A 13,972-nucleotide genomic window follows, 5' to 3' on the forward strand; every position below is an offset into this window, starting at 1 on the left:
ACAGGTTCCATGGTAAACCAATACATATTGTAGATAACATGTTGTATGCAGATTGTGTCAAGACCCTACATGTGTAGTCTGTCTTCCACGTGCTTTGGATGGCCCGTGTATTGCTGCCAAACAGGGATGTGTCAGATCCCACTGTGTACCTCCCTGTTATCCAAGACAGGGCTAACACATGTATTACCTGTTCTATACACCTACACTTTCACCGTGGTATAAATAGTACATGCTGGAGAGACAGGTATGCAACACAGACTCTACACCCTATAAGCAACAGGCTCCCCATGCATGTGAAGCACACATCTGCTGTAAAGCACATCACATGCAAGTTATACAATGGGATGCAGAACAAGATGATCATAACTGATGTAGGACAAATGTCTGTAATGGACACAGGGCATTTGTAGATAGGTCATCTCCATCACCACAGCTTGTAGATGTGTTAGCTCCAGAAACCCTGGTGACACTTATCAAGGGTATGAGACATTTTCACAGATTAGGGATGCATGAGTAGGCTGAATGATGCCATTGTCCTTGTTAGCCTATTATACACATATCAATCTGTGGAGCCATGCATTTATAGTGCTGTACCTTGCTGAAGACATATTTCATCTGTGATGACATTCAATCCTGTGCTGTGATATATTTGGGTTTATTGCTGCTGTGTATCCATAGGTGTCCCCTACAGACTCCTGATACTGAACCATAAACCGGTCCATGACACATCTTTTATTGTGCAAGTATATAGCCCTTACAACATCATACAACATAAGGCACACAAAAGTATGTGGCTTACTTATTTCAAATGTCAGCATACAGTATCTGTCAGTAACCAGTAAGTGGCATGGCAAAGCAACACTGCATTGCACAAGTACATATTAATTTATATAGTCACCCTGCACATCCTTTCCCTGCATCAATAACAAAGAATGACAGGGCTGTGCATAGGTATCATCACTTGCACAGGGTGTTGTGTGGAGGTGCAGGAGGTCTAGGCTGACCCAATAGGTTAAAAGCATGTGTGTAAGTCAAGAAGGGAAGTGGGCATGATGGATCATGGAAATGTGGCGTGTGTCTGTAGGTGACCTGAATGTGATAGTATGCGTGAACACAGTCAAGCTAAGTGCTAGCCCTACATGTGTGTATGTTAGACAGCATTGAACCATGCATGGTAGAGCTGACAGTTCACAATCTCTGCCCCAGAACATGGGAAATGGCTCTGCCAGGGTGGCACTGTCACCTCCATGTCCAAGGTCTGGTCTTCCTATATGTGCCATGGCAGGTGCTATTACCTGACGGTGACTGCTATCTGTTGAGATTGTGTCCTCCACGGGAATGCTCAGAATCACTATCTTATGGCCTGCCACATCTTGGTGTGGACAGCACACTCCCCTCTGGAGCACTGGATGTACTGTCACTACAGGAGCATGAGTGTGCATGGCCATGAGGACTTTCAGCAGATGGGGCTGCTGACCTATGTCCACAAGTCTAACGCTCAACTTCAACCAGACTTTCCAGCTCAGACAATGTGCTTTCCAAGACAGATATTCTGTGATCTGTAAACCAAGAAAATACAGATAAAATTTTCAATAAATATAACTAAAACAAGCTAAAAAAGGCAATTCACTGGATCCACACCATAAGCTCCATAAGTACCACTGCATGTTGCATTATAACATGATAATACGTCTACATACCTCACATTTACAGTAACTACTGTGTTAATTGGTATGTTGGTTAAAATCTGAACATGAGAATCAAACTGCAGTTACCCCCCCAAAGAGCAAAGACCTGACACCCACATAAAAGTATGTACACCCTGACACACTGAATGCTGCAGTATTACAATGCTGATCAATACTAAGCTTACCTGCATGCTCCCCTGGCATAGCAACTTTGGCTCTCACATCCACGATGTATGTTGTGACAGATGCCTGTGAGTTGTAATGTGTTCCTAGGTTCACCAGGAATTCCTCAGTGGCTGAGGGTGGTTGTTCAGCTGCAGGACCTCCACCAATGACACCATGATCCCTGGCTACATCTGCTGCTCTTCTTTGTGCAACATTAATCATGTCTGTTGCATGGTGTCAGACCTGCTCATATGTCCTGTTCTGATGACCTGTGGCATTCACATCACAGACAAGGTCAGCCCACAATGCTGGCTAATGTTCCCTGTTGTCCCTATCCCTGGATAGTAGGAGTTCATGGTGTTGACAGACGCCTTCCAGTATTATATCATTCTCTGCATCCATGAAAGGGGCACAGTATCTATGAAACATGTTTCCTGAAAGAGAACAAAATGGGAACACATATCATGATCACATACGTGGAAGTACACAATGTAGAGATGCAACAAGAACATAATGGTTGGCAGTATTCACTACTTGATCACATATGTCATATGCCACAGTGTGCAAACATAAATGTGTGGATACAACTAAGATACTAGAGGTAGTCTGGTCTTCCTATATGTGCCATGGCAGGTGCAGTCCATTGTAGTTTGTCTTTTAAGGGCAACCCACCTGATAAGATGTGAAAACAACAGTGCCAAACAAATAGCAGTGTGTTATTACAACCACTATAAAGGGACAGTCCTATGAGACCAGTGTGCCACATTGACAGGAAACATTCCACCCTTGATGTACGGTATGTCCTCTGTAGATATAACAAATCTGGAGATCAATGACATGTCATTATCACAATTCTAATAAAGGCTTAATGCTGTAATCCCCATCCCCCCTAAGTATATTCACACATATGCATCATGTTGTAAACAAAAAAGGTCACATACCTGACAGAGTACAATACTTCTCTGTTGATATGTGCAGATATATACAGTTTTTGGCAACCCATTCACTGTATGAAGAATGTCTCATACAGACTGTTTCCTCTAGCCAGATGTTTGCCTTTTTAACATGGTACTCATTATCAGGCAATTGCCTCTTAACCAATTTGTGGTTCTGAAATTCTAATTGCAGCCAACACAGCTGATTTGCAGTATCATTAGCCTATGACATGCAACCACTGAACAAGATATAAGGTCTTCATGTAGATTAGATGCCGTTTCTGATATGTTGTGCTGGACAGTGCTAGGGTCAAGAGACTATGTTATCACAGAGGATAGGTCTGTAGCAGCTACTTTTACATACAGATGTGTGTGCTACAGGTTGCAGCTGCTGCAGTCAATAGGCATAGGCAGAGACTGTGAACACTTTGGAGGACAACAAGCTGTAAATGTAACTGTGGAAGCTGTGTCAGCAGAGCTAGAGTGCGGGTACCCCTTCTCATCAAATTAAGGCATGTGTATAAGATAAGTATGTTAGCCAATGGTATCACTAACACAGTACCAGGCAACATATTTGCTGTGTCCTTGAGCAGCATAGTGGATAAATATAACATTAAGTCAACTATTTGATCAACTGTCAGGCCATGTGTTACACTTTGGTACTCATTTGGAAAGTGTATGCTTGCAGTCCTTGTTACTAGCAGGGGCTTAATATGTGTATGTTAGTTGTACAGCTGTGCTAATCTGTAATATGATTATGAAAAGATTGTCTGCTGCACTCTGATATTAGTGGGCCTCATTTGCATTACCTGGGTTAGAATCCTCTGTGAATGCATATTAATTCATGGCCTGACACGTTATGCATTTATACTGTTACTATAGGGATATGCAAACTGTGTTCCTATCTGCAGGCCTGTGGCTTCCATCAGTGAAAAACAGGCCTTTGATTTGAAATGCATTTGTGGGGATAAAGAGTGCATAACTCAGTCATTAACTGCTGGCTTCACACTAATATAATTTAAATGCTACACACCACTGGAGTTGAACACAGGACTGTGTGTGGCAAAAGTTACTAACTGATCTACTGAGTCACTGTTACAGCAGGTGTATTTTTTTACATCAATCATTATGTGAATGGCTTCATATGGATGTATTACTCCACCAGAGTCCCAGATGAACATGTATGTTGCCATTAATGTTTTAGCAGGTGTATTTCTAAATGTTGCTGATAAATGTGCACATTTACCTGCTATTAGAGTCCTCCATGTCTGGCTTTCTACTGGTGTACTCTTGCACCGAACCCCAAGTTAGACTCCCATTTTTTTCATTACTCTTTCAGCAAGTTTGCGCAATGTGGCGTGATGTGCAGCTCTGCTTAAACTCACATAATAACTGCAACTTGCAGTTATTATATTTTGCGTAAGCCACCTGTCAGCTGTGTGACGTGGCATATTAATGCAGTTGTCTGCAGGTGCGATGATCTTGGGTTTGAAATAGGGGACATGTGTTTATTATCATTTAAAACGCATATATCCAGTGCTTTTTTTGAGATGGTATGCGCCGGTATGGCCTACTGGGACCTCTGGTGCAAAAGCACCAGATAGAGCAAGTCCACTTATGCATGGGATTTAAATTCACCTAAAAGCAGCTTTTCAGCCTCAGGTCACGTCATGACATGTGTGTCATAGGATTGTGCGCTGTGGCCATTGACGGGACTGCATAATCATGAAGTGGGCTGCTGATTAGCCCTGTTCCTCTCGTATTCTCTTTCCGCACTTTAGTTGCGAGGAGAGAGCGAGAGAAGAAACAGGGCTATGGTGTGTGTGTCATCACATTTGTGTGGTTTTTGGGGCTGTTGAGAGGGCCATGGTCCAACGCCAACCAGATGCTTTATTTTTTCCTGGCATACTACTCTGTGAAACTTAAGGGCCATGGCATTGACTTTTGTTTTTTATATGTTATAAGCTGGCAGGGTTTAACCTGATACTAGGGAGGCAGTGTGCGTGTGGGGGGGACTGTTAATTTTCTTTTTTTAATACACTGACTGGCAGCAGGGCAGGGTCAATGAAGAACCATCAATGGAACCACTGTCCAGATAATTCCTATGATCTGTCTGTGTGTTTTTTGGGGCTGTTGATAGGCAGGGCCATCCAGATACTTTATTTTTCGCCTAGCAGAATCAACCTACTCTATGTGTGAAATTTTTTAAGGGCCATAACATTGAATTTTTTTATACGCTATGTATAACCTGGCAGGGTTTAACCAGATACTAAGGAGGCCATGAGTTTGGGGGGTTGTTGATTTTCTTTTTTAAAACACTGACTGGCTCAACAGAACCAGATGATTCCTGTGGTATGTGTGTTTTTTGGGGCTGTTGATTGGCAGAGCCACCTAGGTACATTATTTTTTTTCCTGGCAGGGTCAACCAGATACTAGTACTATGTGTGTTTAAGGGCCATTGTGTTACACTTAAGGAAGAGTACTCAATTATGGCAGTAGAACAAAAGGGCAACAAAATAAAGTCATATGGAGCAAAGGATCATTTGTTGTTAAACAAAGTTATAGTGGAGAACTGTAAGAAGGGGAAGAACCTAAGTATGGCATGGATTGACTACAAAAAAGCATTTGATAGTATCCCATATTCATGGATAAAAGAATGCTTAAAAATATATAGGGTATACCCTACACTAATTGACTACATTACAGTAACCATGAAAAAGCGGCAGACCATTTTGCAATTAAGCCATGATAAAGGACAGATTATTATCCCAGGGATAAAAATCCAAAGGGGAGATATTCCAGGGTGACTCTCTGTCGCCATTCTATTCTGCTTTGCCATTAATCTGTTAAGCTGTTTACTTAACAGCTTAGGCCATGGCTCCAATTTAGCTTCTAGAAAACAATGTCTAATGACTTCTCATCTTCTCTTTGTCGATGATTTAAAACTGTATAGCTCATCAGATGAGGAAATGAGGGTAATCAGATGAGGTTGTCCAAGTTTTAGTCTACAGGATGGTTCATAGAACAGAAATAACAATACATTTTAAGCAAATGAACTCTGAAGCATGTACAGCTGTTCACCTCTGAGCTGGGCTCAGCAAGATTTTTGTGAAAGCGTTTATTCTTTAATGAAAATAGTCTGTCTGAAAAGCCATTTATATGAGGAACCAGAGTAATAAACAGCCAAACAGATGCTAGTGGAAATATCACAGAGCTGATTAAAGTGGTGATCTGCAGTGCTGACAGGGTAACCCTACGACATTGTTTAGACTATGGCTTCCAACTCTTTTGATTCTCACATTCCTGTATGAAAGACTAAAATATTTGAACTTGTACAGTGTCTCATATAGAGAATTTAGATGACCTTATTTGGGTATTTAGGGCATTTAAAGGCAACCACCTCTGGGAATGCTTGGGGTTATAAAAAGTGTACTAATTGGTTGTCTGAGATAGTAGCTGATACACAGAATAGGGTCTATATTATATTCTCGAAAGCCAACAATGTCAAATCTGACATTGTCGACACAGGAATATAGAATTCTCAGAATCTCAAGTGTGTAAACGGAAATCTCAGTAAGGGGAGATTTTCATTTACTGCAATGTAGTGTGGTCTCGGTGATGGTATATTTAAGTAGCGGGGTGTGTGGGGTGCAGGGGGGCTTGTCCCCCTGTTTAAACCCGTTAGCGTACTTTTTTTTTTTTTTTTTTTTTGTCTTTTTATAAGGTTGATGTTTGAAGACATTGACCATATGATGTCGACTATATACTGTTCGATGTTTTCAAACGTCGATCTTATAATATAGACCCACAGAATAGGCCACCAATTTACATTAAAGCAAGTATTAATAAAAATATTTTTAAGAATAGCCAGAACAGTTATTATGGAAACAACTGTTTTAGTATGTTGGCAGGCTAGCAGGGCATTAATGCCCAGGCTTGAAATGTCTGTATGTATGCATTAATATTGTGTCCTCCTCCTCAATATAATGTAGTAAGTAACTTGCATATTTCCTGATTTGTCTATGTCACAGCTTCTTCTTGTAATGTGACTGAGAGGGCAGCAAATGTATAAGCTCTAATCTTGCATATGTACAAGTGGGCCTTAAAATTAACATGGCATTGCCCAGCCCAGACTTAATAATATATCATTCCTTGTTATAGCTTTTGCATTCCAGATAACAGCTGAACAGCTGAAGGTAAGAGAATTGGTTGTCCTGAACATTTCAAGTAATCTAGTCCAATGGCAATGTTCCAGAAGTGTTCCTAACTACACATTGGTCTGAAAGGGAAAATGGATTAAAAATGCAGTTTATATCAAGCATATAAATTCTTCTTTTTATAGGTTGCATGGTTATAACCTGGCAGGGTTAACCAGATACTGGGGAAGTGATGTGTTTTGGGGGGGACTGTTGATTTTATTTTTTTAATACACTGGCAGGGTCAACCAGATTCCTGTGGTCTGTGTGTTTTGGGGGGCTGTTGATGGCTGTCCTCAGTTCTGGTCTGGAATGTTTAATGTTTTGTGGTATGTATGTATCACTAATGGAAATGGCATTATACATTTAGACATCTACCCATATTGTATTGTATTTTATTTATTTAAGTTTGTTAAGTGGGGTAGAACACTGGTCTCGTTGGGCCATTTTACAGATTTAGCCCAGGAAATTAAAATAAAATGTAGACTACAAAATTGGTATTACAGCATTGCAGGAAAATAACAGAGCCCTTAAACGTATAATATAAATTCATTCTGAAATGGTAAAGAGAGGGAAGGAGATGAGATTTTGTCATTAGTAATTTAGTAGAGAGGTAAAGAGATACAGGTATTAATAGGGAGAATAAAAGTATGTGAGAAATTAGTTGTGCCTATCAGCTAACAGTATGTCAGTTTGGGCATGGTAGAAGAGTGGTAGGGCAGAAAGTTGAATATAAAGTGTTTTACATGCTTATTGCCTACTTGGTTAAGATTTTTTATGTCAGAAGCTCAGAAGACTGTGTCACATTTTTTAAATCTGTGAAATGTAATTCTTTCTTTGGGAGGTACAGCAGCATACAACTGTAGCAATATCTAGCTTATTTCTTAAATTTATCCCCAGTTTCTTTAGATTCTTCAGCAAAAAGGTGCTATTATGAATGTTCCGAGATCCAACTTTTAAAACAGATGTTTGGAATATTATAAATCATCAAAATAAATATAATTTATGTAAGCAGCTGTATAATGGTATTGCGAATAGAGTGCCTTATGTTTACAGCTCCTGTACTGTGAAGGTCAGTACTTCTCATTCTGCATGTACAGCAGTGTTACTGATTAGGCTGCATTTGATGACAGTGTGGGTCAGGACTCGTACCTCTCAACCAGTACAATTTTGGTAGAGCACTGATTACATTTAATAGCTTCTTCATTGTCAAAAGAGTTTATTGTCCTGTTGTTTGAAGTCAGGGATATACTTCAGTGAATAACTGTGCATTCTACACAAATGTATAAGCGCATTGCTAAATACTAGACCATTTACCCTTTAGTGATGGCCAAAATTACTAGTTACTTTTCTGGGACAGGATGCCTTATAAATAAATGACTGCAACTGAGTGAGGATGATACAAATATCACAGTTTGTAGTGATGCTATGAGGATGGTGTCTATGCCAAATGCTGCTTGAGCTTCAAGCAGTAATGTTGCAGATGAGCCAGATATTGCTATGGTGGTGGAATCATTGCAAAGTATTGCTTCTGCTTCATGTAGTAATGCCATTCATGAGGCTGTTCATGACACAGACTGGCTTGACTGCTGGACTTTGGACCAGAAAAATGACTACTGCAGTAAGTACAGCTGGCTGTCGATTTGCAAGAAACTTGGATGAATTACGTGCCATAGTGTGGGGGTCTTGGCGTAGAGACTAAGAAGGGTCTCAAAATTGCAAAGCAATGAACCAATGACTTGATAACTTCCCTTGGTGAAAGTTGACAGCAACAGTTAACATCCCTGCAGAAAAAATATTTGACCACAAGGAATCTTCAAGAGTCACAAAGCTTATTGAAGAAGGAGACAGATTCTGGAGCAGATGGTTTTGAAGGCCCAGACAAAAGAAAAAACTGTCACAATGAACATTTTTCATACTGCCTATAAAGTGGTGAAAGAAAACCAAAGCTTTCATAATCTTGAGTCTGAAATTGATTTACAACAACTAAATGGAGTTGATATGGGACACATTCCTCATTCTAGTAATGCATGCATCAACATCATTAATCACATAAGCTATGAAATAAGACAAAGCCTTGGAAAACAGATTGTCACATTCAGTAGCAAAATATCATTAACTATTGATGAGTCAATGATGTTAAGCAACAAATTGACACTCATTGTTTATGTTTGTACCTGTCTTGCTGACAGCGGAATGAATTCAGCAGTAAATTTATTTTTGGACTTAATCAAACTGCAAAACACAACATCAGAAGGGATTTTTAATTCTTTGCTTGAGTGCCTTAAATCTCATGGTTTAAAAGAGGATTACTTGAAATGTAACTTGGTTTGTATTGCATGTGATGGTGCAGCCATTATGCTAAGATGTAAAAGTGGTGTTAAGAAGCTAATGACTGACAAGTTTCCATCAGTTATCTTTTGGCACTGTATGAATCATAGATTGGAACTCTCTGTTGGGAGTGTAATCAAACAAGTTTTGGGCATTAACAGATTTAAGGAATTCTTTGATAAGCTATATGTGCTATACCATTCCTCACCAAAAAAATAACAAAGAATTACAGATGTGTGCAAAAGTGCTGGACACTCAGATGCTAAACATTGGTGGAATTTTAAGAACACGATGGTGGCATCAAGTTATTGTACCGTGTCTCTAGTTTGGGAAAAGTACGAAGTTCTGGTTAAACATTTTGAGGAAGCCAAACAATGTCCATCATGTGATTGAATGGAGTGGTGTATATATAAGGGTTTGCAAAGAAAATTCACGTCAACAGAGTTTATGCTAGATCTTGGCTTAATGGGTGATGCCCTTCAAGAACTGTCAGAATTAAGCTTGGAATTGCAAGATCACAACATCAATTTCTACATAGCAAACGAAAAGATACAAATGCTCGTTCAAGTTTTCAAAGAAAGGCAAACAAATCCAGGTCACTATTACGAGATGGCTGCAATGGCTGTGCAAAATCTCCAGTTCAGTGGCATGTTACTTCACAGCAAGGATTGCAAAAATGATCCTCCAATTGATCCAACTGTGTTTTACACAAAACTTCATGAATCAATGTCTAGAAGGCTACTTGACCATGACAATGCCACATTTGCATAACAGGCACACACATTTGATCAAAAGAAATGGCCCAAGGATGTACATAATCATTTATCCTTTGGTGAAAAGGAAATTATAGGCATCTGTAGAAAACTACAGTTATCATAAAGAGAAGCAATTTATGGATTCCATCAGTACCTCATTGAAAAACAGTCCAAAAAACTGCAACCACTATTGCATGCTCTTGGTTGTATTCCAGTTTCATCAAGTGAGTTCAAACGTGTATTTTCACAAATGAATCTAATTGTTACTCCAATGAGAGACACATTACTTACACAAACTGTTTCCACACTTCTCTTCATATGATTGGTTGGCCCTCCACTCACACGCTTTGATCATGCAAGATACGTTAATTCATGGCTGTTATGAGGACGAAGATTGGCTATTGACACTCAAAGCAAAGAATGAATTAGGGAGACATCATTTGATGAAAATATGCAAAATGTTTGGAATTTTCTTTAAAACTCCATCGGCTTAAAGACTGATTGTTTTATGGGACTACATAACTTTTTTGTAGGATGTGCAGGTTGTTATTAACTTGCAGTTGATCTAATTCAATTTTGGAAATTCTATAAAGCACAATATTATGCAGTACTTATCTGCGACATGATGTCTTCAATAATTGACAATTAAGTGAGAACAAGCAATACAGGATGCATACTGCTTTAAATTTTCCATGTGACTGGGGCTCTTCACATTTCAGATCATTCACTAATCATACTGTATGTTACATATCTCCACCTTTTCATCTGAGATTGTCATCATTTGTGCCATTAATTATATGTCTGACTCAATGTGAATTATTTTGACTCTTTCCTGACAAATATGTGTGCTTTCTGCTCCTAACACTCATTCTATCCTCTGCTCTCCACTTCAAAGACAACTATAGAATGAATACAGACAACAAGGACTTCTGTACAAGCAGAAGCAATCATTTTCCTGTACTATAAAGTCTTGAGGATGCCCATTCTTAGCATGAAAAAAATAGGACATGCATCTTAATTTCATTGCTCAAGAATTCTGGAGAAAACAAGTAATGAGGGGATAAAAAGCTGAAAATCAGGGACAAGTTCTTAAATATTAGTCTAACTCACAAAATAATTACAACATAGAAGACCATGATCTGGGCTCCAATCATAACCTCTTTATAATATTTTTCAGACATGGATGTCAAGGGGTTCACCTTGAGAGTAAAGCTTGAGAGGTGAATCTTGACATCCAATATTATCATAAAATTCACATGATGATGAAAGTATAACACTAAATATCTGGAACAGGACCACAACCATGTAAAGGGGGGATCCAGACCCTCATCCTTCAGTCTCAGTCTGTGAGGTGGCAACAAATATCTATGTGTTGGCTTTGTTGAGACACTACCCAGAAATTATATCAAAGCTTTTCAGTAACCCAGGCATCCAGCTATCTCAGTGAGATCCTTTCTTGGGTTCTGCGTAAGGACTAAACAATCATCCATAAGTACAGCCCTTACTATCCCACACATGGATTGCCCATAAATGGACCTAGTCTGCTGAAGGAACCTATTTAGGGGTTATACAGTCAAAAGAAAAAAAAAGAATGAGAAAAGTGACAAACCTAGGAAGTGCCCCTGAACAAACTAAAGGGACTAGACAATAAACCATTACTTAAACATATACTTGAGGAGGGGGGCTTCACTGCAAGATAATCACAGACTGGGAGGCTATCTTCGAAGAACTATCTCTAACCAAGTTGAAAACCTTCTCAAAGTCAACTAAAACCACCAGAGCAGGCTCAACTAGCCCTTGAAGTCTTGACATAAAGGAGCACTGCCCTTAAGAGATCCTCAGTTTTCCAAATTAGTACAAACCCAGCCTGTATGGGAAAGATACATTTTGACATAAGTTATTTAATCTGCTGTGCAAGGCTTTAACATATACATAAAGTTCGATATTAGTAAGAGAAACCAGGCACTGGTTTGCAACCAGTGACTACTAAGTAATCTTTCCTGGGTTTAGAGATAACCATTATTATGGTAGATGCACAAGAAACGATTAATCATCCTGCAAGTCTGGAAAGATCTAAAAACATTCAACAACCCATGGGAAATTTGATACAAGACTTTTATACAATTATCCATGCAGGTCACAAGCTTCACCCCATGGCATACCATCTATCACCTTGCACACCTCCCCTTGAGAAATTGTCGAGAGAACTCTAATCCACTTTTCCAGTGACAGTTTAAGAGGGTTCACTTTGTCAAAAAATTAATTAATCTTACTCTCCCAATCATCAAGCAAAGGACTTCTAAGTAAAGTTGCTCATAGAAGTGATGGGACTCTGCATTAATTCATATTTCCCCAGTGAGCATAACCTGTTTACCAGTCACCTTGACCCCTGCTATGGATATCTGTTGCCTGCAAGCCTTGACTTTTTGTCCATAAACTTGCCAGGCCTTTCACCATTAGGCCAGGCCATCATTTTGGTTGTTTCTAAATACAGCTGTGGATTTTTGCAACACAATGCACGTACACTTGATGATTTGTCAATCAATTTCATATTTTAACCCGTTATGTGATATACTGAATCTTGATATATTTCATTTGGAAGCCCATGAATAAAGGATATAGCAGGAGCTCTTCAAAACAAAATAACTGTCTGGGACAGGTGGACCCATCAGCAAAAGGATAATGCATGACTCCAAGTAAAATCTGAGATTACTGTCCACTATCATGCTTAATAATTTGCTGTGAGAAGTGACTTTAATTGTTGCATTATTAACAGAGAAGATTTTATTTATTTTTTCATGAAAGAGGATTTGCAGAAAAAAGAAGTATTTGGGAGGGTTGGAACAGGGTGGGGCAGGGGGTGGTACTGGGCAGGCCAGGGGGTGGGACTGGTCATGGTGGGGGGTTGACCCAAATGATGTAACATATGCATACCACCACCTTTTTGATTACAAAAAAACCTTGCATATATCAATATAGCTCCATTTAACTGAGTTTAGCAGTGCTGCATGGCACGAAGCATCGCACAACGTCATGCAAAACATCTTTAAAGAAAAGAAAAATGGAGAGATAGGAAAGTGGTGAAATGGGGTGCAAGCAGGGGAAAAACATTGTGAAATGCAGGTAGGGATGTACAGGAAAGGTGTAGGAAAGAGCCATAGCTATCCATTTCTTGTTCAGCAACAACTGTGCACTTTAACAGAATTTGTAGATGATTTTGGACTCTCACCCCCAGAGAGAGCAGTGTGAACAACATAACTGCTTTGTCAAACCAATTGGACCAAATTATGTGTGTTCAGTGGACACGTGAAAAATGGAGAGCTATGAATGGGACATTTTTTTTTTGGACAGCTGCCCTTTTTTTTAAGGTGAGAGTGGAATTTTAGAGAAGGGACATAGGTACATGTGGGGGAGGTAAGTTGGGTAGGTGAGGAAGCTTTTGCAGCAGACAAGACAGAAGACAGGGGTGGTGTGTGACACAAGAGAGGGTGAACACCAAGGATGGGGAGAGTGTTGTAGAATTGCAGTCCCATGTGCCTCCACAAGGTAGCATTGTGACTCAAGTCCCCACCCATGGGACTATCAGCACTGCTCCATCACTGCCTTGGGGGTTACAGTGGTGGAATCTTGGCTCTGTTGTAAGCCTGCCCCACCAGGGTGGCTAGCATGCTTTCCATCCAGTGCAGACAATGTCCAAAACCATGGTACATGATCCTATGTACCAAAACTGGTAGTTTGTCAAGATTGACAACACCCGATCCACCACCACTCCTGGAGGGGGTCCCATCGCCACCCCATGGGGCTCTGGTGTAAGCCTGCCCCACCAGGGTGGCTAGCATGCTTTCCATCCAGTGCAGGCAATGTCCAAAACCATGGTACATGATCCTATGTACCAAAACTGG

Source organism: Protopterus annectens, chromosome 14.part0 (assembly GCF_019279795.1).
Source record: "Protopterus annectens isolate FY-2018-M chromosome 14.part0, PAN1.0, whole genome shotgun sequence".
In the NCBI taxonomy this organism is placed as follows: Eukaryota; Metazoa; Chordata; order Ceratodontiformes; family Protopteridae; genus Protopterus; species Protopterus annectens.